This window comes from Macrobrachium rosenbergii, chromosome 8 (genome assembly GCF_040412425.1).
Source record: "Macrobrachium rosenbergii isolate ZJJX-2024 chromosome 8, ASM4041242v1, whole genome shotgun sequence".
Classification (NCBI taxonomy): domain Eukaryota; kingdom Metazoa; phylum Arthropoda; class Malacostraca; order Decapoda; family Palaemonidae; genus Macrobrachium; species Macrobrachium rosenbergii.
Window position 1 is genome coordinate 26,014,651 of NC_089748.1, and position 26,379 is coordinate 26,041,029.

Sequence of the window (26,379 nt, forward strand, 5' to 3'; positions counted from 1 at the left end):
ATATATATATATATATATATATATATATATGGTAAAAAGTGATAATAAGAGAGAGAGAGAGAGAGAGAGAGAGAGAGCAGAACGATATCTTTCTCTATAACTGAGGGACACGGTAAGGATGCAACTTTCACATCCGGACGCCAAAAGAATAAACAGGTGACAGGAAGTGAGTTCCCCAGAAATCTAGGCTACACTCAGGAAAGAGATGACAAGAAGTAATGTCATAAACAGAGAGCAAAATCCTAGAATGAAAATAAACAAGGTGACTCCCCTAAATTTGATCACAGACATAAAAAAAATTGAATCAAATGTAATTTTTATAGCTACAAGGCAATGGTACTGATCATGCAAATACTCACGAGGAAGATGCCACACGTATCATGTACCTCAGTCACTTCTGCAAATACAGAAAAATAATAATTGCTATGATACCATAAGTAAATTCTTTTCAAGTACACTAAACTAAAAAGATTGTTTGTTTAATGATTGCATTACTAACCAGTTTGTTTTATGATAGCATTACTAACCTGTTTGTTTACTGATAGCATTACTAACCAGTCAGAAAAATCAAAATCAAAACAACGCACTTGGCAAATAATCAATATGAATGTAAATGTTGTAAGTGTTAATCTAAACATTTCAGTTTAAACATCAGTGTGAATATACAGGCAACGCCGAGACCTTTGCATAGATTATGTGTGTTAACATTAAAATATTTGTAGAAGTATGTAGTTAAATAGTTTTTCATTTGATATCAGTATAGAAATTGACCTTTTATATATATTCTTCTAAATGTATTCTTTAACAGGATCTCAGTGTAAACAAAGTTATTGATAAGAACTGTCAATAGCAAAAGTTTATACAAGATATCGAAGCAAAAATAAAACTTTGGCGTTCGACATCCGGTTACAGTATAAATATAGACCTAACGAAAGGAAACCAGCTAAAATATTCACGTAACTATAAAGCACATGAACGGAACTTCCATTATATAATTTAAGATTTTAAACTAAATACAGATCCAGTAACACGCAATATGAACATGGTTTCAGTATAAACATGAACAAATAGAAATAAATTTTACATACAGGTAAACAAATATCGCTAAAGTGAGAAATTTTACTCAAGTTATAATCATAAATACACAAAAACCGAAGGGAAATTATTTCAAATATTATCAGAGAATACCTTTATAAATAAACAGACAAAGAAAGGACCTTCAAATTAGGTATTTTTCAAGACCCAAATTCCGAAGTTGATGTCTTTCCAGAAGGATTTCACAAGCATTCACACTTCACGCAAATTCATAATGTTCAATACACCTGATAAAAAAAAAAGGTTGGTGGTGAGAAGTAAACAAAGACATCTGGAAACTAGAACATTTCATGATAAGGACCGGAGAAGTGTGACATACTTCCCAAGCAAAGTCTGACTCCAAGGCTGAAAAATAACTATCCATTTGCATTTACACTGACGTAATTATTTTGCACGTTCAAATTCAAAATGAGTGTGACAGGGCATGTCTCTGTGAGGATAACTTCACTAGCACAGCTCATTTACTTGCTTATATTCTATGCTCGAAAATGTAAGACTAGACAAATATATTAAAACATAATCAAACTAACCAACTAAAACAGCCTTTAATTATAAAAGGCATTCTGTTTAGGATTTACCAGCATATATAAAGTGAATACTGTAGAACATTTGTCACCATCAGTAACTTTTCATATGCATAATTTCAGAACGAATGTTTTCTCGAAAACTACCATTCTTTCGCATGTGGATCACGTCTAATAGGGTCTGAAAATGTATTGAACTAATTAACTCTACTGGTAATCTACTTTTCTAAAAATAGGGGCCAAAAAATAGCTTGGCAGGAAAAACGACATGCCTGAATACATAACAAAAAACAGGGAACCAAATAATACAACTAAGTAAATAACATCATCGCTGGATTAGGCTAATCTATCTACTGTACATCTACTATGGTGATGGATTGCATGAAATGCAAATATTACCAAAGTAACTGTGCCTTCTCTTCTCCATGAGCAGGCTGCTGCAATCTGCTGAAAAAGATGCAAGTGGTAACAGAGAGCTGGAGAGGATAAGCGAGTGCTGTAATCTATAGAGTATGAGGTTGAAGTTTACTATAGACAGAGCTATAGGCTACTTTACTGAGCGAACGATCTCTTACCATACTCCCTCACCGCGATAACTGTTTGTCACAGAAATATCCTGAATATTCCATAATACTCTGCAAATTAAATCTGAACAGTAATCTCAACATTCAAGAATTTATTCTAAAGTACATGGGGCATCCTACATTGGCAAACGTATTCTTTGACCTGACAGGTGCCAATATCAGGGCTAGTTAACTGTAATCTGTACTCATCAACACAACACAGGATTTGGGTAATTGGGTAAGGCGATTTCGTAGATTTCTTGGGATCATGGCTTGCATTCCGTTAGCCATTTCGTGATGAGGTGGAAAATTGCCCTTGTAATCTGTTACGGACAAAAGCTCAATGTAACTTGCTTGAATGATAATATCCAGTGTACAGCATTACAGCATGCAGTTTTACAGATATGTCAACAGAATCTTTAAAACCTTACATAAAGCCTTGTTTGTTTAAAGCCTTAAAACGCCTAATAAAGGAGAAACCTTGTCCAAACTTATATGCAAAATTTGACACAGTGCATAGTGTTAATACGATTTTTTAAATTGAAGTCTTTATAAATATTTTCATACCTAGAAGCGTTGTTGGTTTTTATTTTCAGGTTACCAATGCACAAGACTTGTTGCATTTCGTCAGGGTATGCTTTTATTCCTATAAAATTAGATACAGTACACACACACACACACACACACACACACACACACACACACACACACACACACACACACACATATATATATATATATATATATATATATATATATATATATATATATATATATATATATATATATGCTTATTATATGTCACTAAATAGTGTGTGATTAATATATTATTTATATACACAGGAAATATAAGGAGTAAAGCACCAAGCGCTTTACTCCCATTTTATTTTTCCTGTGGCCTTGGCTTAATATATATATATATATATATATATATATATATATATATATATATATATATATATATATATATATATATATATATATATATATATAGTTGTTTATGCACAAGAATCGAAAATGATCAAGACTTAATGAGGCACTGACCCGGGTTTACGTGTACCAAAGTGAAGAATGCATAAGCAAGGTCTCATCTTTCTGGGTCCACAAGAGTTGCTGCCCTGCCTATCTTTTTGTAAAATAAAATGTAAAGGTTTTATTTTGGTAGACTATTAAGCCTCTTATTCAAATTACAATTATTTACTTTGTGTTCACAATTACACATGAAACTAGAAGCGGGGGGTACCCGGGGTGGGGCCCTCCAGACAGACGCCACCAGAAACTTCAAACGAAGACCGACCACGAGGACCGACCTCCGACGCGTGGTCGCCAGATACCCTGACCAGGGGCAAGCTGTAGAAACGTTTATTAAGTATATATTCTCGTCAGACACAGTCGCCTAAGCATAAAAACGCAACTTAGTACAAATGTAAAACCATTTCAGCTTTCAAGCCATATATATCATATTGTCTTCCTTGGCATATACAAAGAAATAATTAGTCTTTTTCATGTGTGAAAAAACACACTTCCAGCCAGTTGTATGCCCTTCTTGTTCTCAGTGTAACTCTTACTTTTCCGCTCGCGATTGTTAATGACATGTCCAGAGTCTTGACTAATAAATTAGTACATACCTAATCACTACATATCACTCGTCTACCTGCCTCTACAAACTAATACTTCATAACTACGCCTGTGTAACAAAGGATTCAGATACTGCAATGAACAAGCTAGGCATAGAATTGGGCTGTCCCAAAAACAGTCTTTCAATCTCATTCTTTTTCATTATTGGAAAATATGCAATAATCGTTACAACGGTCTCTACTATACATTCAACCAAGCTTCTGCAATTCTTGAAGTAAGAAATGCCTACCATTTGCCTCAACCCGAGAGTATTATAAATATTATAAGAGTTACTGTAGCCTTGCTTTACACCTTTTAGCTATCCCAAATGTAACCCCAGGTATTGATCACACTGCCTTTTCCTCTTTGTCTTCCTGTTGCTCAAAACATCCAACTTTCTCCCTAAATAAATCCAATATTACACATTTCTCATCTGAAAATAATCAACTATTTTTCAGAACCCTAGCGTTTAGTATTTCATTACTTCTTTCTGTTATGCATATATCAGTACAGGGAATTTGGCTATAAACATTACGCCCTGCCACTCGGCGATTTTCGCAATCAAAGCAGCAAAAGCATCTCTTACATCTGTCTCAGGTGAACAAACTCATGCATTTGGGGGACATTTTTTCTCAACAGAGAAGCAAAAGGAACACAAACACACACACACATATATACAGTATATATATATATATATATATATATATATATATATATATATATATATATAATTCATATATATATATATATATATATATATATATATATGTATATGTATATATATAATTTATATATGTAAGTATATATTTATATATATATATATATATATATATATATATATATATATATATATATACATATATATATATGTATATGTATATATATAATTTATATATATATATGTATATATATATATATATATATATATATATATATATATATATATATATATATATATATATTTAGTGCCAGGTTTTTAGAGACTGGTGTCACTTGCACGTAAGATGTCACCAGATCCTTAATCCTCATTGTTTCTAGCCGTTTTTTTGTCCATTATTTGTGTGCTTGCTTAATGATAACCGGCCAGCATTTCTCAACATTACACATACTATCAAATGAACATAATATTTACGAAGTGTCATTCCCCAACCACTCCGCTCTCTCTCTCTCTCTCTCTATCTCTCTCTACGTGTATACTATAAAAGCTATGTTAATATTATATGAATTACGTGCAAAGATTATCAGTTGAAACTGCAAGATCATTGGAGGTGATTTTACAGCAATTAAGTTGATTTGGGAATGTAAACTTCTCCAATTTCCGTCACTAATAGAAAAAACAATATTAGCAACAACAGCCATGATGAAAATTACTCCTACTGCTACTAATGACTGTACCATTATCATCATCACCTTGAAGACGTGTCAAAACCTGATGAAATTATTTTCATAAACTAGACTTTCAAAAATAGATAAAATGAAGTTACGGTTTTCAATATAATATACTGTAAGTCGCAAACAAATACCGTATACCTTACACCGCGTAAATCCTAATGCAAAACATCTAAAACAAACTAAAGTTTACGTCACGGACTAATTAGATATATCCCAGACATATATCTGACCAGTTCTTTCTAATTTCAGTGCCATATATGAGTAATAACTTAGATTAGTTAAGAAATCATAAAAAATGAACAAAGTATAAGAAAAAAATTACCTGCAATAGCAAATTGTAGTAATTAACCGAGTCTTAATGAGTCGAAATATGAAAAGGAAAACTTTATACACAGAGTACATGTAAATTTTCTTAATTGTTAGGAAATCTCGGAAGAAAGTATAATGTTAAATAATAACAACGTGATCTTTAGGTTTTAAGTATCCCAAAAATAAGTATAGAGAGAGAGAGAGAAAAAAAGAAATGGATCGAAATTAAGACAGTAATCATGCGTCAGAAACACAGGAGCATGCGAGTGCATCTAAAGCCTTCAAACGTACCATCTTGACAATGCAGTGACAACATTTGTTCCTGCCGCAGCGTTTTCTTTCAGACGTCTGTTCGATCGTCTCCAGCGAATAACTGCCTCCTCCGAAAGAACACCCATTTCTGCACCCTGTGATGCGACTCCTCCATATTTCTACCTGACACAGACATTCCGAGAAGGGAGGAAATATCCCAGGTTCTTATTCCTTTATAACAACAGACGCTCCGGTATGTGCAGTTTCTTGAACATGGTATTACTTGACAAAGCTACCAAATCACCTCTTTATAAGAGATTCTCCCAGGAAACAATATTTTTGGAAGCAGATATGTTAGGAAAAGAATGTTGCGAATGCAATAAACAATAGGAAGTACCAGTGAGTATTGTTTTACAACTAAACATTGATAACCAAGTCGGTACTAATTTCAGTGCAATAAATAAATGAAAGGACGTGCCAATAGATAAGTCTCTCACCTAAATAAAATAAGCGACTTTCACTTGGTTTCTTATCTGAAAACAAGTGTAGTTGAACCATGTAGCTTGTATTTACATCACTGTAAAATAAAGCATCAAAGAAAATACATCTTTTTGATGCTATGGTTATCTCGGTATATTTGTAAAATCTCTCCAAGGCCTTAGCAACAGCATAAGATGAGACAACAAGATTTTAATAGGATGCTATAAAGTTACACTGAGGGTCATTAAAGTATATTCCTTAACATTGTTAATTATTAACAATGCATCACAAGTTTGCTATTCAACTGACTTCTGTAAACAATGGTTTGCAATGGACGGTGAAATCTTTGTGCTCGAGTAACTTTAATATATAGTGGAGTTATAAGTAAATTACCATATACTAAAATATGATTCTTAAAGGAAATGTACGGTTTTAAAGACACCCAAATTATCAGATAAACTAAAAGGAAGCTTGAAGGCAATGCTTACCACATCCTCCGAGTTTTAGAAATAAACAACATACTACGGAAAAGGACAGTTAATCGCAAATTTTTTCGAAATCTACTGAGGAAGTGGACACGAGTGAAAATAAGCGACACTGCTAAAAATGGGAAAGTCTGTACTAGTTTCACTCAGGAGCGGCGAAGAACATTGACACGTATAAGGCTAGTGATAATCTCTAGTTTTTCTCTTAAATCTTGCGCAGAATGGTGTCAATGGCAAATAGATCCGGACTTTGGTTAATACTGTTTACATTTATTAACAAAATTATTTGCAGATTTTAAGTGGTTTCTTGAGATATTTTTACATTTTGCTATTATATCAAATTGGATCAGTCAGTTATAGGAGAGGTGTCACTCGGATGTCAAAAGCAGTATTATTCTTTTGGTCACTGGTGTGTGAAGATTTATGTGATATATTCTGACATTTAACTCTTACTTGGTAGAGCCATAAGAATTACTTTCATTGTGGCCACACGCTCTGTTGTTATTTTATATCCCGTTTAAATTTCGTGATAGAAGTTGTATTATACTATATTATATATTATGTTATATTACATCATAGTAATCATACATGTTGGGCTATATATCCCAAACATCAGGAGAAAAAGGTAGTCGTAGCATATCAGTATTCTGAAGTTTAATTTGACATCCAGCAAAACTTTGGTTGAATTTACAGAGGGTAAAGCAACAAGCCACATTACGAGAATAACCATAAAGGTTACTCAACCGCGTTGAAAACTAATGCTGAAATGAATAACAGTTAACAGTTTATTTTTCGCTCCCAACTGATTGAATGAACAAAGCTGAAGAAATCATTTGACTGGGGTCGACCACACCCCATCCCGCAAATTCTAATGCCTTTTGTATTCCTTCAAATAAAAAAGAAGTTGACAAGGAAGAAGAGAAGTCAAAATAGAAAAAAAAAAATTATTTTTACAACGAAAATCAACGATACTGTCTACTGGTTGACCTCATTTCAACATCCATACTTTTTAAAACAACGTTTATTTTGCTGCTTAATTGCTGGATTCTAATATGTATGAGAAAAATAAGTTGAAAATATGACTGAAAATACTTTCTAAAGCCGAGGAGATATTCGCATTAAAGTTTCTTACCTTTGCAAGAAAAAACTGAGTGACGTTAAAAAAGATGTTAACTGAGGACGGCTGGACTTCTTTATCTTGGATAATGTGCAAGCTCAATTGCTCAAGCGCTTCATCATTCTTTTACCACCATATTTTTCATCCTTGTCATTTCCGCTCTCTTTCATTTGCCTTTAAATATACAAGAACCCCTCTCCCCTTATCACAAAATCTTTCTCTTTAAACGTATTCATGTCTTTGTATTCTTCCAGCATTATCTTTATATAGCAGTTCTGTCACTTGTTTTCATCTCCTTCAGTCCTTCCCTTTTGTGAAGTCAAAATTCTTCCCTACCCGTCTCTTAGAATTCTTGCCTTCTGCTTATCAAGATGAGTGTTCTTTTTTTTCTTTTTTTATTCGTGTGCTCCTTGGCTTTTATATCGGGACCCTTTGTCTTTTAGGTTTACATTTGCACTTCACCTCGGTTTGGGTTGATCGTAATAGGAGGGAGGAGAGACAGCGATGTAATAGTGTGTGTGTGACTGTGATCACGGGGACCAGGCGTGGTGGCCAGGGTTGCTATGGTATCGCACAATCTCTTTTCTTATTGGCTGACACACAGCCAATGATGGCACCTGCTGTCTTCAAAAAGCGCGGTTCACCGCTGTGTGTGAACGATGTCATTGACTTGTGTGTATCTCGACACGCCCGGCAATCGCGCGTTGGCGAGGGGAATCTCGCTACCGTGGCGTATTGGAAACCGCCGCGATACGCCAAGGTTACGTGTGAACGATTCCATAAGCTAACATTGAACAATCGACCCCGCGCATCTCACCGCGCGGTTAAAAACGCCCTGTGTGAACGTAGCCTAAGGGATATTTCTTTAATAGACATTTTGATTTATATTTTTTTTTTATTTTGAATCAAATTTGAAACATGAAGCGCATCATTCTTCATAATTTTACTCGAATGTGCCCTTATCCAAAGAAAATGAGTTTAAGCAAAGTAACAAAGAATGTAAATGGTGCAGAAAAGGACTGATGGAATATTCAAAAATCCATCCGAATGATCATCGAGATTGTGAGATGCTAACCTCATATGATTTTGAAGTGTTTGTGATATTAAGTTTGAGTAAATCAGTAATGGCAGATAATTCACAAGGATAAAAATCATGTAATTGCCCCATGCATGAGCATTACTGCAGCACTGGCGGACAAAATGGGTACTGACAATATACTACAGTTTCATAGTTATCGTGCTCAAGGTCAACCTGTTATAAAGATATGGGCTGGGTTGAAATAATTCCCAGTCAACATCAATCCTTTCCTAAATCTTACGCAAGTGTCAATATCAGTACTACACTTTTTTATATTCGCCATTTCATGGTCGTCATGTAGAGTTTGACCTTCAATTTCCCGTTCTATCCAAGAAAGTTTTGTTCTGGATGGTTTGATCGTAAGTTTAGTATCTGCATGACATAACCAGCTCTCCTCTATCCGGTGGCCTTCGCAACTAGGGAGGAAGCTACAGCTAATTTTCCAACCACTCACGCAAAAAGAGGAGTAACGCACAGTGAACATTACTGCTAAAACTACAAATTTCTTTAAGTGTCTTTAGCTTTGTCTTGATAATGATATTCACGACGGTATCGACGCAAGATTATATTCTTTAATAGAATTATTAATAAAAAGAACATCTTAACTGAATCTTTAGTGACGTAAATAAATTATTATCAGCGAGTTACGGAAACTACCGCTCTTCCCTAACAACGCGTGGTGACAGAATATACATCTGCAGTCGACCCGGTATTAATGAAGTTTCTTTTTATATAATAGGGTTTATGCCTTTTCCTTCTAAAAATAACTGTTTTGGATGTGAGCGACCTTAAAAGCGCATCTCTATTACCTCAAAATATACAATTTACTACTGTTAAATAGATAATTAACCTTAAACTATTCACAAAATAGGTGCAGTAGAACACGCTGGGAAAAATTATCAGGGAATGAGTCTAAATTTTGAATGAAATCACGTACTGAAATATTTTGAATACCTGAAACACGATTAGAGAGAGAGAGAGAGAGAGAGAGAGAGAGAGAGAGAGAGAGAGAGAGAGAGAGAGAGAGAGAGGGCACTCTAATAATTTCAAGTGAAATTCATTCGTGTATATAGTAGTTTACCTTAAATATATAGTCGTGATCTCATTTAAAAAAAAAAAAATTGAGACCACAAAAAGACCCTAAAAAGTATAGAAAAATTTCACGAAAGCAATATAGGAAATCATTAGTCATTAAATTAAAATTCTAATCTCAGTTGACAGCCAATCAAATGAGGGTTCATAAAACGCAGCCGGGCACGTAGTGACAGTGTTGATCGGCAATGAATCAGTTAATACAAATGGTTTTAAAGTTACACTGCTATCACGTGGAGCCGTTAATTGAATAACATTTCCAATGGAAATTCTAAAGGATTCATGTTTACACAATTGTCAATCGTTGATCAAGCATATATCTAACACTGTTATTATTAAATGGAGAAGCAAATGCACATTTACGTATATGTACGTACATATATTTAAAGATAAATCAATATATCTATATTGATTTATGTCTAAATATATGTACATATACATAACGGTGGATTTGCTTCTCCACTGTTATTATTATTATTATTATTATTATTATTATTATTATTATTATTATTAGTAGTAGTAGTAGTAGTAGTAGTAGTAGTAGTAGTAGTAGTGGTAGTAGTAGTAGTATAAAGGACGCCTATAATAGTAACAATGGTAGTGATATACGCGTAAGAGTGATTTCTCATTGTAAAACAATAATTTCCAAAGAAATTGTTGCAAAAAGGAATATGTTTCTGGTATAAATGAATCAGTGCATGGAAGACGTATGCAAACCATATAACGTAACTTGAAACTGTCTTAACAACTGAAGCCAGCTTGTGTATCATTACACAGGAACACACATTACCTCTTCTGGAATGTCGCAAAATAGTTTTCATGGCAAAGACAAATAATTATAAAGGATAAAATATACAATACAATAAACGCTAAATCCAAGTGCATTAATCAGAATACCCAAAAGCCTATTTTGAGATCGTGGCTACTTAGTTTTCGAAATAAACTGAGAAAACAAATTGATGGGCTTGCAAGGGGAAATCAAATATCTGTAATTGTTGTTAAAATGAGCGGATCAAATTGACCACACGAATTCAAACCACTAATATGCAAACGATATGCGGATAACACTTTTATAATTTTACCCAAACAAGAGCATGTTACATTTAAAATTACTTAAAATTTACAGTACTTTTAAAGAGAGTTTAAACAGGAAAAATAAAAATTAACAAACGTTCTTTTTTGATATCTATGAAAAGAATTACATTGTAAAACAATAATTTCCAAAGAAATTGTTGCAAAAAGGAATATGTTTCTGGTATAAATGAATCAGTGCATGGAAGACGTATGCAAACCATATAACGTAACTTGAAACTGTCTTAACAACTGAAGCCAGCTTGTGTATCATTACACAGGAACACACATTACCTCTTCTGGAATGTCGCAAAACAGTTTTCATGGCAAAGACAAATAATTATAAAGGATAAAATATACAATACAATAAACGCTAAATTCAAGTGCATTAATCAGAATACCCAAAAGCCTATTTTGAGATCGTGGCTACTTAGTTTTCGAAATAAACTGAGAAAACAAATTGATGGGCTTGCAAGGGGAAATCAAATCTCTGTAATTGTTGTTAAAATGAGCAGATCAAATTGACCACACGAATTCAAACCACTAATATGCAAACGATATGCGGATAACACTTTATAATTTTACCCAAACAAGAGCATGTTACATTTAAAATTACTTAAAATTTACAGTATTTTTAAAGAGAGTTTAAACAGGAAAAATAAAAATTAACAAACGTTCTTTTTTGATATCTATGAAAAGAATTACAACAGAAAACATGATTTATACATCTGTCGAAAACCAACGTACACATTTGTGACAACCAATTTTTTAATAGATATAAAATGAACGCTACTAAGTCTTTCCGACATAAACCCATTTCTTTGTCAACTTATTTTATGGGTATTCATAAAGAAATTGATTTTTTAAATAATCAATTTATGACAATGGCTTTAATTAATTTCTCTTTTGCAGAGTTGTAAGGGAATCTTTTAATCACAAATTTACACTTAAAATTGACTCCTTTGGTACACAGGCAAACATAATTTACGCAAAATTGCAGTAGGCAACGTTTCTAATATTTGCAAATATTTAGGAAAAGGAATAAAAGCTTTGCTTTCGAAGCACACACTTATAACATATATAAGCCTAGCTGTTTATAACAATTACAAACTAAGCCTGTTTTTATACTTAAAAACAATTACTAGATTTACTATGTTCTTAACCGTTCATCGGTTCACTTCTTCCAAAATAATACAGTCTGCACTTGGTGGAATTTAGTATTATAAAATCCCATCTTCCTGGTAGACGAGGATATAGCTGTCAGCCCCAACAGCAGCTGGGAAGGCATCTTCATTTAGCTACTGGTTTACAGGAATTAGAAAAATATACCATCAATTTTAGTCTGAGTTATTTCGAACACTTTCCAAAAGCAGACTCTCACGACGAATTGCTGATAATAGAGTTCATTTTAACCAAAATTAAGGAACTCGCACATATTTGAATTGAGACAGTGTTTCTTTTCCTTTGAACATATTTTGAAGTTCGTATATTTTATTGTCTTGGTCTTCGTGTTTTTTTTAAGTTTCACGTTTATTTTGATTTCCTATGATGAATTTGTTTTACTGTTCTTGTATGTTGCTACTTTACTTGGTTGTTTCTTAAAATAGTTTCAAACTTACTTTTATTCCCTACGTAGAAGTTGTTATATGCGTTGTTGATATAAGTGATTGTTATTGTTTGCAAGCCTTTCAAGCCCATCGTTGTACAGTTTGAGAATGACTCTAGAAAGTGAGGTAAAACATTCAAATTTCTTTCTTCCATTTAACTTTTATTACACTTACTCGAGTTTAGTAGAGCACTTTTCTAAACCGTTCATAGTGGGAATTTGAAATCCAGTTTCATGGGGGATGGTATTTTTATCACAGAAACGTTCGAAACATCCCAAAAATGGAGACGTTATTTGTTGTATACTCTTTGAAATTCATCACCATAATAAAAATAACAGTGAAACCTGAAGTATTCTATAAGTTATAACAGTAAATGAATAAAAAATTTTCTTAAACGAAATCTGGAAATATCGAACGCAAGCCCCAATTTGTGCTCAGAGAGGGCAGCTTCTTCCTCATCACTCGGGAGATTTCTAAAGGCTACGATAGATCACTTCACGACGCTTTCCTCAGGACTCGGCATATCCCAGCAAATCCTTCCAGGAGACTGGAGACTTACCGCAACCCAGCAAGAACTGTACTTTATCGGCGCCGAGCCAGAATAGAATTGAACTGCTCTTCAACCAGGTACTCCCATCAGGTGAAAGGAATCAATTTCACACGGTCTGAAGGGCCAAGGAGATGAGAAGAAAAGACAAAGGAGGAAGTGATGCATGAAAATGCAAAGGTGCAACTTAAGGGGACAAAACTGCCTTGTGCTGTGCCAGCAATGTTGAGTTTTTCGTAGTTAATAGCAAATAAAATGGTACTTGATCAGCATTACATTTATCATGGCAACATTTCAATAGCTAAGAATAAAGATGCTGCAGCTCTCTCTCTCTCTCTCTCTCTCTCTCTCTCTCTCTCTCTCTCTCAATATATATATATATATATATATATATATATATATATATATATATATATATATATATATATATATATATATATATATATATATATATTAACAGCCCAGTTCGAGGGCCATCTTTTATTGATATATCTGTTTAAAGAACACACTTAAACATCTCGCCTTTCTTGAGATGTTACTGGTAGCAGTGACTCTTCCCTTGGGTCAGCAGATCCCTTCTCCTTCGTCATATGACTTTCACTAAACCTATCTTTACACAAAGGCCTACGGAAAGAGACACCGATATACAAAACTAGACTTTATTGACAAACTTAACGAAAGTAACTCTGCAAAAGCTACTGTCATGAAATGGAGTGACTCGCACTCCCTATCAAAGGAACAAGTTACTAGAGGAACTACTGTTTCACAAACAAGCATAGACATCATTTTATGCCAAGCAATACTAGTGAATAACCCCATTGTCATCAAGCAAAGCATTAAGGTCGTAACAACCACAATAAAAGTCATATAGTATGTAAGAGTAAAATAAACACCACTTCCAAATAATGCGTCCTTCTAGGACGGTGTTCGAATTCCTGTAGAAAGAAATATATCATTATATTAAAACCTGCAATGCATGTACATACATACATGTTCAAACAGAAAAATGTCTAATGGAACATAAAATAGAAGACTCGTTATGTAGACATCGTTCATTTTCACTGCTTTTCAACCGGGGGATTTCCTTCTAAAGTTTGGAAAAGATTCCAAAGTTACTGTATGTGATAACTTATGCTCTATGGCCGTAAATAACGCATCCAGCTCTTCCTTGGGCGAGTCGGTAGAGTTGTGGCCTTGCACTCGTTAGGCCCGAGTTCGACTCTCCGGCTGGCTAATGAAGAGTTAGGGAAATTTACTTGTGGTGATAGAAATTCATTTCTCGCTATAATATGGTTCGGATTCCACAATAAGCTGTAGGTCCCGTTGCTAAGTAACCAATTGGTTAATGGCCACGTTAAATAAGTCTAATCCTTCGGGCCATCCCTAGGAGAGCTGTTAATCAGCTCAGTGGTCTGGTAAAACTAAGGTATACTTAACTTTATCTTCATACTGGCGGTTTCATTACACACTACACCAGCCTAAACACACACATGATCCACTCAGGATCGAGGCCGTCTCTCCAGAGAGAGTCACCGTTCCTCTCATAAGTAACTCATGAGAGATCGCACACACACACACACGCACATACCCCACCGGAACTGGGTATTTCCGGTGCATCGGTACAATGTCCTATCATGCTGATTCCATGTGTTCGGACCATGATCAAATGGCTCTTTGCATCTGACTGCGCAAATTCCAATGTCAGCATAAAAGAACCTGCCGTGAGAGCCATTAACAGGTCATCACACATCTCACTGTTCAAAGACTTTATATATATATATATATATATATATATATATATATATATATATATATATATATATATATATATATATATTATTATATATATATATATATATATATATATGTATGTGTGTGTGTGTGTATGTGCTTGCGCGTGTATAATAAGACCTTTTAACCTATAGATTTCATCATTGTTTTGGATGCGTTTCCATTTAAATGAGTTGAAATCCCAGTAGGGATTCAACGCATATCGGTTAGAGGACTGAAAAATTCAGATATATTTTTACTACAGCCAAAAGTAATAGCACTAGTCTGACGATTCACAGAGATATCCAATATACAACACACTTTCGTCTCTTAATGGTTACTCCGCATGATCTTATTTCTTTTTTGTGCAGTGGCTCACCAATGTGGATTCGAATCATGCTTAAGAAAAACTTGATGTATTTCTCTCCATGTTCAAAGGTTTCTTTATAAATTATTTTAAAAATCATGAGCCATTAGAGAGGGTGATTCCCAATGTTAACCAACCGAATTTATATAAATATTTTAAGGTGAATTGTTAGTTCCATATCATTTTTTACCACGGTTTTGACCCACCATAGTCGACAAACTATCCAGTATGCGATTCACTGTTAGAGTTAACAAAATATCCTAAACGGCCTGATTTAAATGAAACACAAACACACACCCACACATATATATATGTATGTATATACATATCCATATAAATTATATATATATATATATATATATATATATATATATATATATATATATATATATATATATATATATATATATATATATATATATATATATATATATATATATATATATATATATATATATATATATATATATGTGTGTGTGTGTGTGTGTGTATGTGTGTGTGCGTATAATAATAATAATAATAATAATAATAATAATAATAATAATAATAATAATAATAACAACAGTGATATAAACTAAAATGTCAAGGAAGGGAAGTATTATCTTCAAAACCGTTTCGGAAATGAAGTATGGAAAGTGGAAGAACCAATATTTCAAGATAAATCAAAGGGGAATTGACATGAAAGGAAAGGATGCGAAAACCAATTTAACTGCAAATCAAGGGGAGAGAGAGATGAGATGCTCTGTTTAGATGTAATAGATAAATAAATAAGCACACACACACACATATATATATATAGATATTTATTTATTTATTTATTTATCTATTACACCTAAGCAGAGCATCCCATCTTTCTCTCCCTTTGATTCTTGCGTGCACTCAAATTGGTCTTCGCATCCTTTCCTTTCATGTCAATTCCTTTGATTTATCTTGAAAGACTGGATCTTTCACTTTCCATACTTCATTTCCAAAACGGTTTTGGAGATAACACTTCCCTTCCTTCGTTTTATGCTCGGGTGATCTTGACATTTTATTTTATATTATTATTATTATTATTATTATATATATATATATATATATATATATATATATATATATATATATATATATATATATATAAATAGAAATCATCAACACACAATCACGTGTGGAACAGAAATAAATTTCTGACTCACGTCGGGATCGAACCCAGGTCTCTCAGGTGGAAAGCAAGGGCGTTACCCACTGGGCCATACAAGTCTAAAAGAAGTTGGAACCTGAGAGCAACTGCACCCAAGGAATTACCTGGGCAAGCTAACTGCTTGCATACCAGCGAGTTTTCCCCAACTTCCCGACTCAGCAATGACCCAATAGACAACATTTCATCGAATTATCCCTTCTGAGTGAATAAGATAGAAATCATCAACACACAATCACGTGTGGAACAGAAATAAATTTCTGACTCACGTCGGGATCGAACCCAGGTCTCTCAGGTGGAAAGCAAGGGCGTTACCCACTGGGCCATACAAGTCTAAAAGAAGTTGGAACCTGAGAGCAACTGCACCCAAGGAATTACCTGGGCAAGCTAACTGCTTGCATACCAGCGAGTTTTCCCAACTTCCCGACTCAGCAATGACCCAATAGACAACATTTCATTCGAATTATCCCTTCTGAGTGAATAAGATAGAAATCATCAACACACAATCACGTGTGGAACAGAAATAAATTTCTGACTCACGTCGGGATCGAACCCAGGTCTCTCAGGTGGAAAGCAAGGGCGTTACCCACTGGGCCATACAAGTCTAAAAGAAGTTAGAACCTGAGAGCAACTGCACCTGCAGGAATTACCTGGGCAAAGCTAACTGCTTGCATACCAGCGAGTTTTCCCCAACTTCCTGACTCAGCAATGACCCAATAGACAACATTTCATTCGAATTATCCCTTCTGAGTGAATAAGATAGAAATCATCAACACACAATCACGTGTGGAACAGAAATAAATTTCTGACTCACGTCGGGGATCGAACCCAGGTCTCTCAGGTGGAAAGCAAGGGCGTTACCCACTGGGCCATACAAGTCTAAAAGAAGTTGGAACCTGAGAGCAACTGCACCCAAGGAATTACCTCCAGCAAGCTAACTGCTTGCATACCAGCGAGTTTTCCCAACTTCCCGACTCAGCAATGACCCAATAGACAACATTTCATTCGAATTATCCCTTCTGAGTGAATAAGATAGAAATCATCAACACACAATCACGTGTGGAACAGAAATAAATTTCTGACTCACGTCGGGATCGAACCCAGGTCTCTCAGGTGGAAAGCAAGGGCGTTACCCACTGGGCCATACAAGTCTAAAAGAAGTTGGAACCTGAGAGCAACTGCACCTAAGGAATTACCTGGGCAAGCTAACTGCTTGCATACCAGCGAGTTTTCCCAACTTCCCGACTCAGCAATGACCCAATAGACAACATTTCATTCGAATTATCCCTTCTGGAGTGAATAAGATAGAAATCATCAACACACAATCACGTGTGGAACAGAAATAAATTTCTGACTCACGTCGGGATCGAACCCAGGTCTCTCAGGTGGAAAGCAAGGGCGTTACCCACTGGGCCATACAAGTCTAAAAGAAGTTGAACCTGAGAGCAACTGCACCCAAGGAATTACCTGGGCAAGCTAACTGCTTGCATACCAGCGAGTTTTCCCAACTTCCCGACTCAGCAATGACCCAATGGACAACATTTCATTCGAATTATCCCTTCTGGAGTGAATAAGATAGAAATCATCAACACACAATCACGTGTGGAACAGAAATAAATTTCTGACTCACGTCGGGATCGAACCCAGGCATGGCCACCGATATACGAGGCCGTTCCGCCGGGACATTTAAACTTTGTCTCGCTAGCCGCTGTAGGCTAACGGTTGACCCAATCTCAATGTACCCCAATCCTGCTGCTGAAGGAAGGCCTCTATTTTTCATGTTTGACACCGTGCATTTGCTAAAGTGCGTCAGAAATAACTGGCTCGGTCAAAAAGATGAATGCAAAACAATGGTTTTCCCGAAGTTTCCATTCAATGGTATAAATACTGAAGGGAATGTACTTTTTGCTCCATGGAAGTCACTTGAACATTTGTACATGGTAGAGTCTGATTTACTTTTGAAGCAGTCGTATACGTTGACAATTAAAGCTTTGCGGCCATCATCACTTGAAAAGCAAAATGTTAATTTAGTTTTGAAAATTTTCAATGAATATGCAATTCAAGCCATGAAATCTTGGGAAAGAAAAGATTGTCTAACTATTGAGTACTGCATCTTTTATCGAAATTTTCACAATTTGGTGGTCCATTGTCAATGTGAAATCAATATCTAAAGGAAAAAGAATAAATAATGAATATTGCACTCCTCTCTCTTGTGACGAAAGCGACAAGAAATATGATTTCCTTCAGAAATTCTTGGACTGGTTAGTGAAATGGGAGGGAATTCCAGGAGGGAAATTGACAAAAGAGACATTCACTGCATTGAAGCATACTACATATGCAATTAGAGAAATAGCAAAATATTGTAGAGAAGAACTTAATATGCTATATATTCTTCCTGGAAAGTTTCAGACTGACAATCTCGAAGCTCGGTTTAGTGAATATCGTCAGCTTGCTGGTGGGAACTATAATATATCAGTTAGACAAATTTTTGAATGTGAAAACAAGATAAGGAGAATTTCCGCTATGAGTATGGCTTTACCATTTTCAGGGACAAGGGTAGAACTGAAAGATCTTGAAGAGATATGTTGGGAGAGAATGAATGTTGTTGAAAGTGAAAGTCATTGTAAGGTTGATATTATTGTGACACCTCAAGATATTGAAGCATGCAATAATGTTCTCCCCGTGATAGTTTACCTGGCAGGTTATTGCTGCTACAGTGTCAATAAAAAAATGAAATGTAAATCTTGCCTAGACATTTTGACAAGAGGTGATATTGCCAATGAGAGTGAGTTGCAAGCTGAGAATTATGACTATGTGAAAGGGATCAGTAGAGGAGCGTTGCTTCTCCCTGACACTGCAACTGTGAATATTGTGAGGTACAACTACATTGTAGTTAACAAGCTTTCAGACTGCAGCATTCAAAAGCACAACAAGCCAACGACAGCTCGTGATGAACATGACACTCGATGTTCTGAGTCAAGAAGAAGGCCATTTGCAATTTGATACCTGTGAAAATGACCACACATCAGAAAAAAATAGAACGGATGATTGTCTGGGCTTCCACAAATTCTCTCCTGAATAACTTTTTGCCGAAGAGAAATGACTCTATCCAAGTCAGAAAGTCTGATGGTGGCTCAGGTAAGAACAGGAAACTTTCAACTTTAGTAAAGTAACAATGTATAAATATGCACTGCAGACTAGGCCTACTGGGGAACTGCGGTATAAAAATTAAAAACGCACCATGCTATCTACCTCTTTGGGTGGTTTGGAAACGTTAGCCATAAATAAAATGTTTCAACACTGCTTTTTGTCAGTTTCTATCTCCCTCCTCTATACAAGTACGTACATACATACCAATATAAACACACACACACGCATATATATATATATATATATATATATATATATATATATATATATATATATATATATATAATTTGTGTACATAAAGGAAATAATTTGGAAGAAAATACATAGTCTTGGATGCGTGGTAAGGTCTATAGACCGTGGGAGGTAAGCCTACAGTGGTCGGTGGGTGGACAGCGTGAACAGGCCTTGTACTCTCGGTGGCCATGACCCAGGTCTGGGTTGAAAGCAAGGGTGTTACCCACTGGGCCATACAAGTCTAAAAGCAGTTAGAACCTGAGAGCAACTGCTTTTAGACTTGTATGGCCCAGTGGGGTAACGCCCTTGCTTTCCACCTGAGAGACCTGGGTTCGATCCCCGACGAGTCAGAAATTTATTTCTGTTCCACACGTGATTGTGTGTTGATGATTTCTATCTTATTCACTCAGAAGGGATAATTCCAATGAAATGTTGTCTATTGGGTCATTGCTGAGTCGGGAAGTTGGGAAAACTCGCTGGTATGCAAGCAGTTAGCTTGCCCAGGTAATTCCTTGGGTGCAGTTGCTCAGGTTCCAACTTTTAGACTTGTATGGCCCAGTGGGTAACGCCCTTGCTTTCCACCTGAGAGACCTGGGTTCGATCCCAACGCGAGTCAGAAATTTATTTCTGTTCCACACGTGATTGTGTGTTGATGATTTCATCTTATTCACTCAGAAGGATAATTCCAATGAAATGTTGTCTATTGGGTCATTGCTGAGTCGGGAAGTTGGGGAAAATTGCTGGTATGCAAGCAGTTAGCTTGCCCAGGTAATTCCTTTGGTGCAGTTGCTCAGGTTCCAACTTTTTTAGACTTGTATGGCCCAGTGGGTAACGCCTTGCTTTCCACCTGAGAGACCTGGGTTCGATCCCGACGTGAGTCAGAAATTTATTTCTGTTCCACACGTGATTGTGTGTTGATGATTTCATCTTATTCACCAGAAGGGATAATTCGAATGAAATGTTGTCTATTGGGTCATTGCTGAGTCGGGAAGTTGGGGAAAACTTCGCTGGTATGCAAGCAGTTAGCTTGCCCAGGTAATTCCTTGGGTGCAGTTGCCTCAGGTTCCAACTTCTTTTAGACTTGTATGGCCCAGTGGGTAACGCCCTTGCTTTCCACCTGAGAGACCTGGGTTCGATCCCGACGAGTCAGAAATTTATTTCTGTTCCACACGTGATTGTGTGTTGATGATTTCTATCTTATTCACCTCAGAAGGATAATTCGAATGAAATGTTGTCTATTGGGTCATTGCTGAGTCGGGAAGTTGGGGAAAACTCACTGGTATGCAAGCAGTTAGCTTGCCCAGGTAATTCCTGGGTGCAGTTGCTCAGGTTCCAACTTTTTTTAGACTTGTATGGCCCAGTGGGTAACGCCCTTGCTTTCCACCTGAGAGACCTGGGTTCGATCCCGACGTGAGTCAGAAATATATATATATATATATATATATATATATATATATATATATATATGTATATATAGCGAATCCACAGGAAAAGACAGGCAGAAGTTCAGTAGTATAATGCTTTCACGTTTATTGACGCATCGTCAATAAACGTGAAAGCGGTTGGTACTACTGAACTTCTGCCTGTCTTTTTTTCCTGTGGGATTCTGCTTATACACTGAAGTCACGTGCATCTACTGTGATTTTTAAGCATATATATATATATATATATATATATATATATATATATATATATATATATATATATATATATATATACATATATATACATATATATATATATATATATAATGGGTGTGTTTTTCATTTAAATCCAGGCCGTATATCAATAACCATTTTGCATCAGGAAAGGAAACCCACTCTAATGTTAAAGACTGTCAATGTTTTTATGTCACGACTTTTCTTTAAATTCAGTACACTCTCTTATAAAGCCTTATTACCTGTAACTGTAAATTAAACTCAAATCATATATATATATATATATATATATATATATATATATATATATATATATATATATATATATATATATGTATATGTGTATATATATATATATATATATATATATATATATATATATATATATATATTTATATATATATATATATATATATATATATTTATATATATATATATATATATATATATATATATATATATATATATATATATATATATATATATATATATGTCTGTGTGTGTGTTTTCCTTTCTGATGCAAAATGGCTATTGATGTTTGGCCTAGTTTAATTGAAGCATCTGGGAACATTCCAAGTTAATTCCATGTTTTTCAATCGTAATTCAACTCGCTGCGTAATCACATTATCAAATCATTTGGTAAACGTGTTAACGTCCATGATTTCTTGCTCTCACTTGTAATTTTGATTGACTTTAAATTTCTTGTATATTCCTTTTCATTCAGTTAGTCGAGAAAGGTAAGTCATCGGGTTGCAGGGACGGGTGCTGCTTGTTATTTTTAAAACAAAAAATTGTTATGGGCCTCATTAAACTAAAAGTTTTAAATTATTGTATGAGGTGTGCTAGTCAATGTTTTATTGGTTATTAAATTCAAGTCATTTAATATCAAATCAGATATTTTAATCTTTCAAATTGCACACTATTCCTAATGATAAATATTTGCACTTAATTTCGAAAAAGTTAAGTATACCTTAGTTTAACCAGACCACTGAGCTGATTAAGAGCTCTCCTAGGGCTGGCCCGAAGGATTAGATTTATTTTACGTGGCTAAGAACCAATTGGTTACCTAGCAACGGGACCTACAGCTTACTGTGGAATCCGAACCACATTATAACGAGAAATGAATTTCAATCACCAGAAATAAATTTCCCTAATTCTTCATTGGCCGGTCGGAGAATCGAACGCTGGCCCAGCTGAGTGCTAGCCGAGGACGATACCAACCCGACCAATGAGGATTTAACTTTTTAACCTAATTTCGAGAATTACAATTGGAATAATCGGAACATTTCCTTGCATGCTGAAGTCACTAACTCTTACTCACGAATAGACAGACTTGTACAGTTTTTATTCAAGGAAATAATCAACACACTGTAAGGTGTTTAACATGTAACAGTGAGATGGTAATTCGAATGAAATGCTATCAACTGAGGCGCTGGTGGGTCGGTAAACTAGGTCCTAAAGCTCGCTGGTACGCAAGGTGTGCAGCCTGTCTAGGTAAAGCCTCAGAGAGAGAGAGAGAGAGAGAGAGAGAGAGAGAGAGAGAGAGAGAGAGAGAGAGAGAGAGAGAGAAACATATGCTGGACGCTGCATACGTAGTAAACGTTGCTCTTTTCTCCTAATAAAGTGAAGACAAAACGAGAAATATCATCGTGTGATTTAAAATGTGAAAAATTATAGCATAGATTTGCCTGTGGGCACCACGAACGCAGGTGTAATTTGTTTCAAGCATTGGCAGTAGGGCTCTCAAAACATATATTACATTTTAAACAGACTGAATTTGGTCAAAAAATTTTCCAACTGTACACGAATGAATAGATACCCTAACTTTATTCTCTGGATCAATAACGGATTTTTAGATCTCTATGTATATATTTTTTTTATTTGGTGAATAACTACCAAGAGTCCCAAAGGTCAACGTAAATTTTCAAAGATATATTGTCTTTTTTTACTTCAATAGCTGAACCATCTTGATAGTGGAGGAAAAGTTACGTATACCATAGTTTAACCAGACTACTGAGCTGATTAACAGCTCTCCTAGGGCTGGCCCGAAGGATTAGGTTTATTTTACGTGGCTAAGAACCAACTGGTTACCTAGCAACGGGACCTACAGCTTATTGTGGAATCCGAACCACGTTATAGCGAGAAATGAATTTCTATCACCAGAAATAAATTCTCTTATTCTTCATTGCCCGGCGGATATTCGAACTCGCGGCCAGCAGAGTGCTAGCTGAGAACGGAACCCACCCCGCAACGAGGAACTTTTGATAGTGGAGGGACTTGTATCATTTGAATCTCTCAAACAAACGGAACAGAGCAATTATAACCAAGTCAGTGACAAGAAAGAAATAACTACAAAAATATATTTCGTGTGAAAATAAAAATATTAGAAGGAATATAATTTTGACGCGGTCACCGCTCTTGCATAGTGTCAGGTAAAGTCTTCTGCATTCTGGCAGTATATAATTGGCATTATATCTGTTTAAACGTAAACGAAATGACGCATAGTTAATTTTCTCATTTGTGTGTGTAGGCGCGGGGATGGGGGCGGCACTCGGGCGGAAGAGCATTTCATTCAATTCTTGGGTGTTTTAAGCTTCGTTTCGTTCCAATGTAATCTGATAAGAAAATCTGACCTAGTGAAGAGTTTTACTGCAACTACTAAATACTACCACGCAGTCTGATGTTATTACCATTATTTTCCTTTCAATAATAAAAAATGGGGAAACAGTGTTATAAACCATACAAAAAGGAAACAGAAAAAAGAAAAATGAAAATTACTATAAATTCCAACGGCGTTCATTTATTCACCTGAAATGACAGTATGCATAACATATAATGCACAACGTCTCGGTTAACACTTTCTATGGAAATAGATCTCAACCCTTGAATAAAAAGTTTGTTTTCATTCTGGCTGAAATGACGATGTTCAGGAATGACCGAAGACATGACTATTCGATATACCAGACTTTTCCTCAATTTACTAATAAGGACCACATCAGATTTTCTTCTCCTCTAAACCTGCTAACAGAGACCACATCAGATTTTCTTCTCCTTTAAACCTGCTAATAGGGACCACATCAGATTTTGTTCTCCTCTAAACCTGCTAATAGGGACACATCAGATTTTGTTCTCCTCTAAACCTGCTAAAAGGGACACATCAGATTTTGTTCTCCTCTAATCCTGCTAACAGAGACCACATCAGATTTTGTTTTCCTCTAAACTTGCTGATAGGGACACATCAGATTTTGTTCTCCTCTAAACCTGCTGATAGGGACACATCAGATTTTGTTCTCCTCTAAACCTGCTAATAGGGACCACATCAGATTTAACATATAATGATCAACGTCTCGGTTAACACTTGCCATGGAAACAGATCTCAGCCCTTGAATAACAGGTTTGTTTTCACTCTGGCTAAAGTGACTATGTTCAGGAATGACCGAAGAAAGCATGACTATCGGATTGGATTTACAAGACTTTTCCTCAATTTACTAATAAGTACCACATCAGATTTTGTTCTCCTCTAAACCTGCTGAGAGGGACCACATCAGATTTTGTTCTCGTCTAAACCTGCTAATACGGACCACATCAGATTTTGTCCTCCTCTAAACCTGCTAACAGAGACCACATCAGATTTTGTCCTCCTCTAAACCTGCTAAAAGGGACACATCAGATTTTGTTCTCCTCTAAACCTGCTAATAGGGACCACATCAGATTTTGTCCTCCTCTAAACCTGCTAATACGGACCACATCAGATTTTGTCCTCCTCTAAACCTGCTAACAGAGACCACATCAGATTTTGTCCTCCTCTAAACCTGCTAACAGAGACCACATCAGATTTTGTCCTCCTCTAAACCTGCTAAAAGGGACACATCAGATTTTGTTCTCCTCTAAACCTGCTAATAGGGACCACATCAGATTTTGTCACCCTCTAAACCTCCTAATAGGGACCACATCAGATTTTGTTCTCCTCTAAACCTGTTAATAGGGACCACATCAGATTTTGTCCTCCTCTAAACCTGCTAATAGAGACCACATCAGATTTTGTTCTCCTTTAAACCTGCTAATAGGGACCACATCAGATTTTGTTCCTCTAAACCTGCTAATAGGGACCACATCAGATTTTGTTCTCTCTAAACCTGCTAATAGGGACCACATCAGATTTTGTTCTCTCTTTTTAAACCTGCTAATAGGGACCACATCAGATTTTGTTCTCCTCTAAAACTGCTAATAGGGACCACATCAGATTTTGTTCTCCTTTAAAACTGCTAATAGGGACCACATCAGATTTTGTTCTCCTCTCAACCTGCTAATATGGACCACATCAGATTTTGTTCTTCTCTAAGCCTGCTAATAGGGACCGCATCAGATTTTGTTCTCCTTTAAACCTGCTAATAGGGACCACATAGAATTTTGGTCTTCTCTAAACCTGCAAACAGGGACCACATGAGATTTTGTTTTCCTTTACACCTGCTAATAGGGACCACATCACATTTTGTTCTCCTCTAAACCTGCTAATAGGGACCACATCAGATTTTGTTCTTCTCTAAACCTGCTAATAGGGAAACATCAGATTTTGTTCCCCTTTAAACCTACTAATATGGACCACATCAGATTTTGTTCTCCTCTAAAACTGCTAATAGGGACCACATCAGATTTTGTTCTCCTTTAAACCTGCTAATATGGACCACATCAAATTTTGTTCTTCTCTAAACCTGCTAATAGGGACCACATCAGATTTTGTTCCCCTCTAAACCTGCTAACAGGGACCACATCAGATTTTGTTCTCCTTTAGAC

The 26,379-nt window shown here is 35.6% G+C and overlaps 1 long non-coding RNA gene across 1 annotated transcript in view; it reads right to left on the reverse strand.

Moving 5' to 3' along the window:
* Positions 1–357: 357 nt before the first annotated feature.
* The window catches only part of LOC136841232 (uncharacterized), a 36,885-nt gene continuing 10,863 nt past the window's right edge, over positions 358–26,379 (reverse strand). Inside the window, exon 3 of the long non-coding RNA XR_010853840.1 lies at positions 358–397. This is a non-coding gene — a long non-coding RNA (uncharacterized lncRNA). The remainder of the gene's footprint in view (positions 398–26,379) is intronic.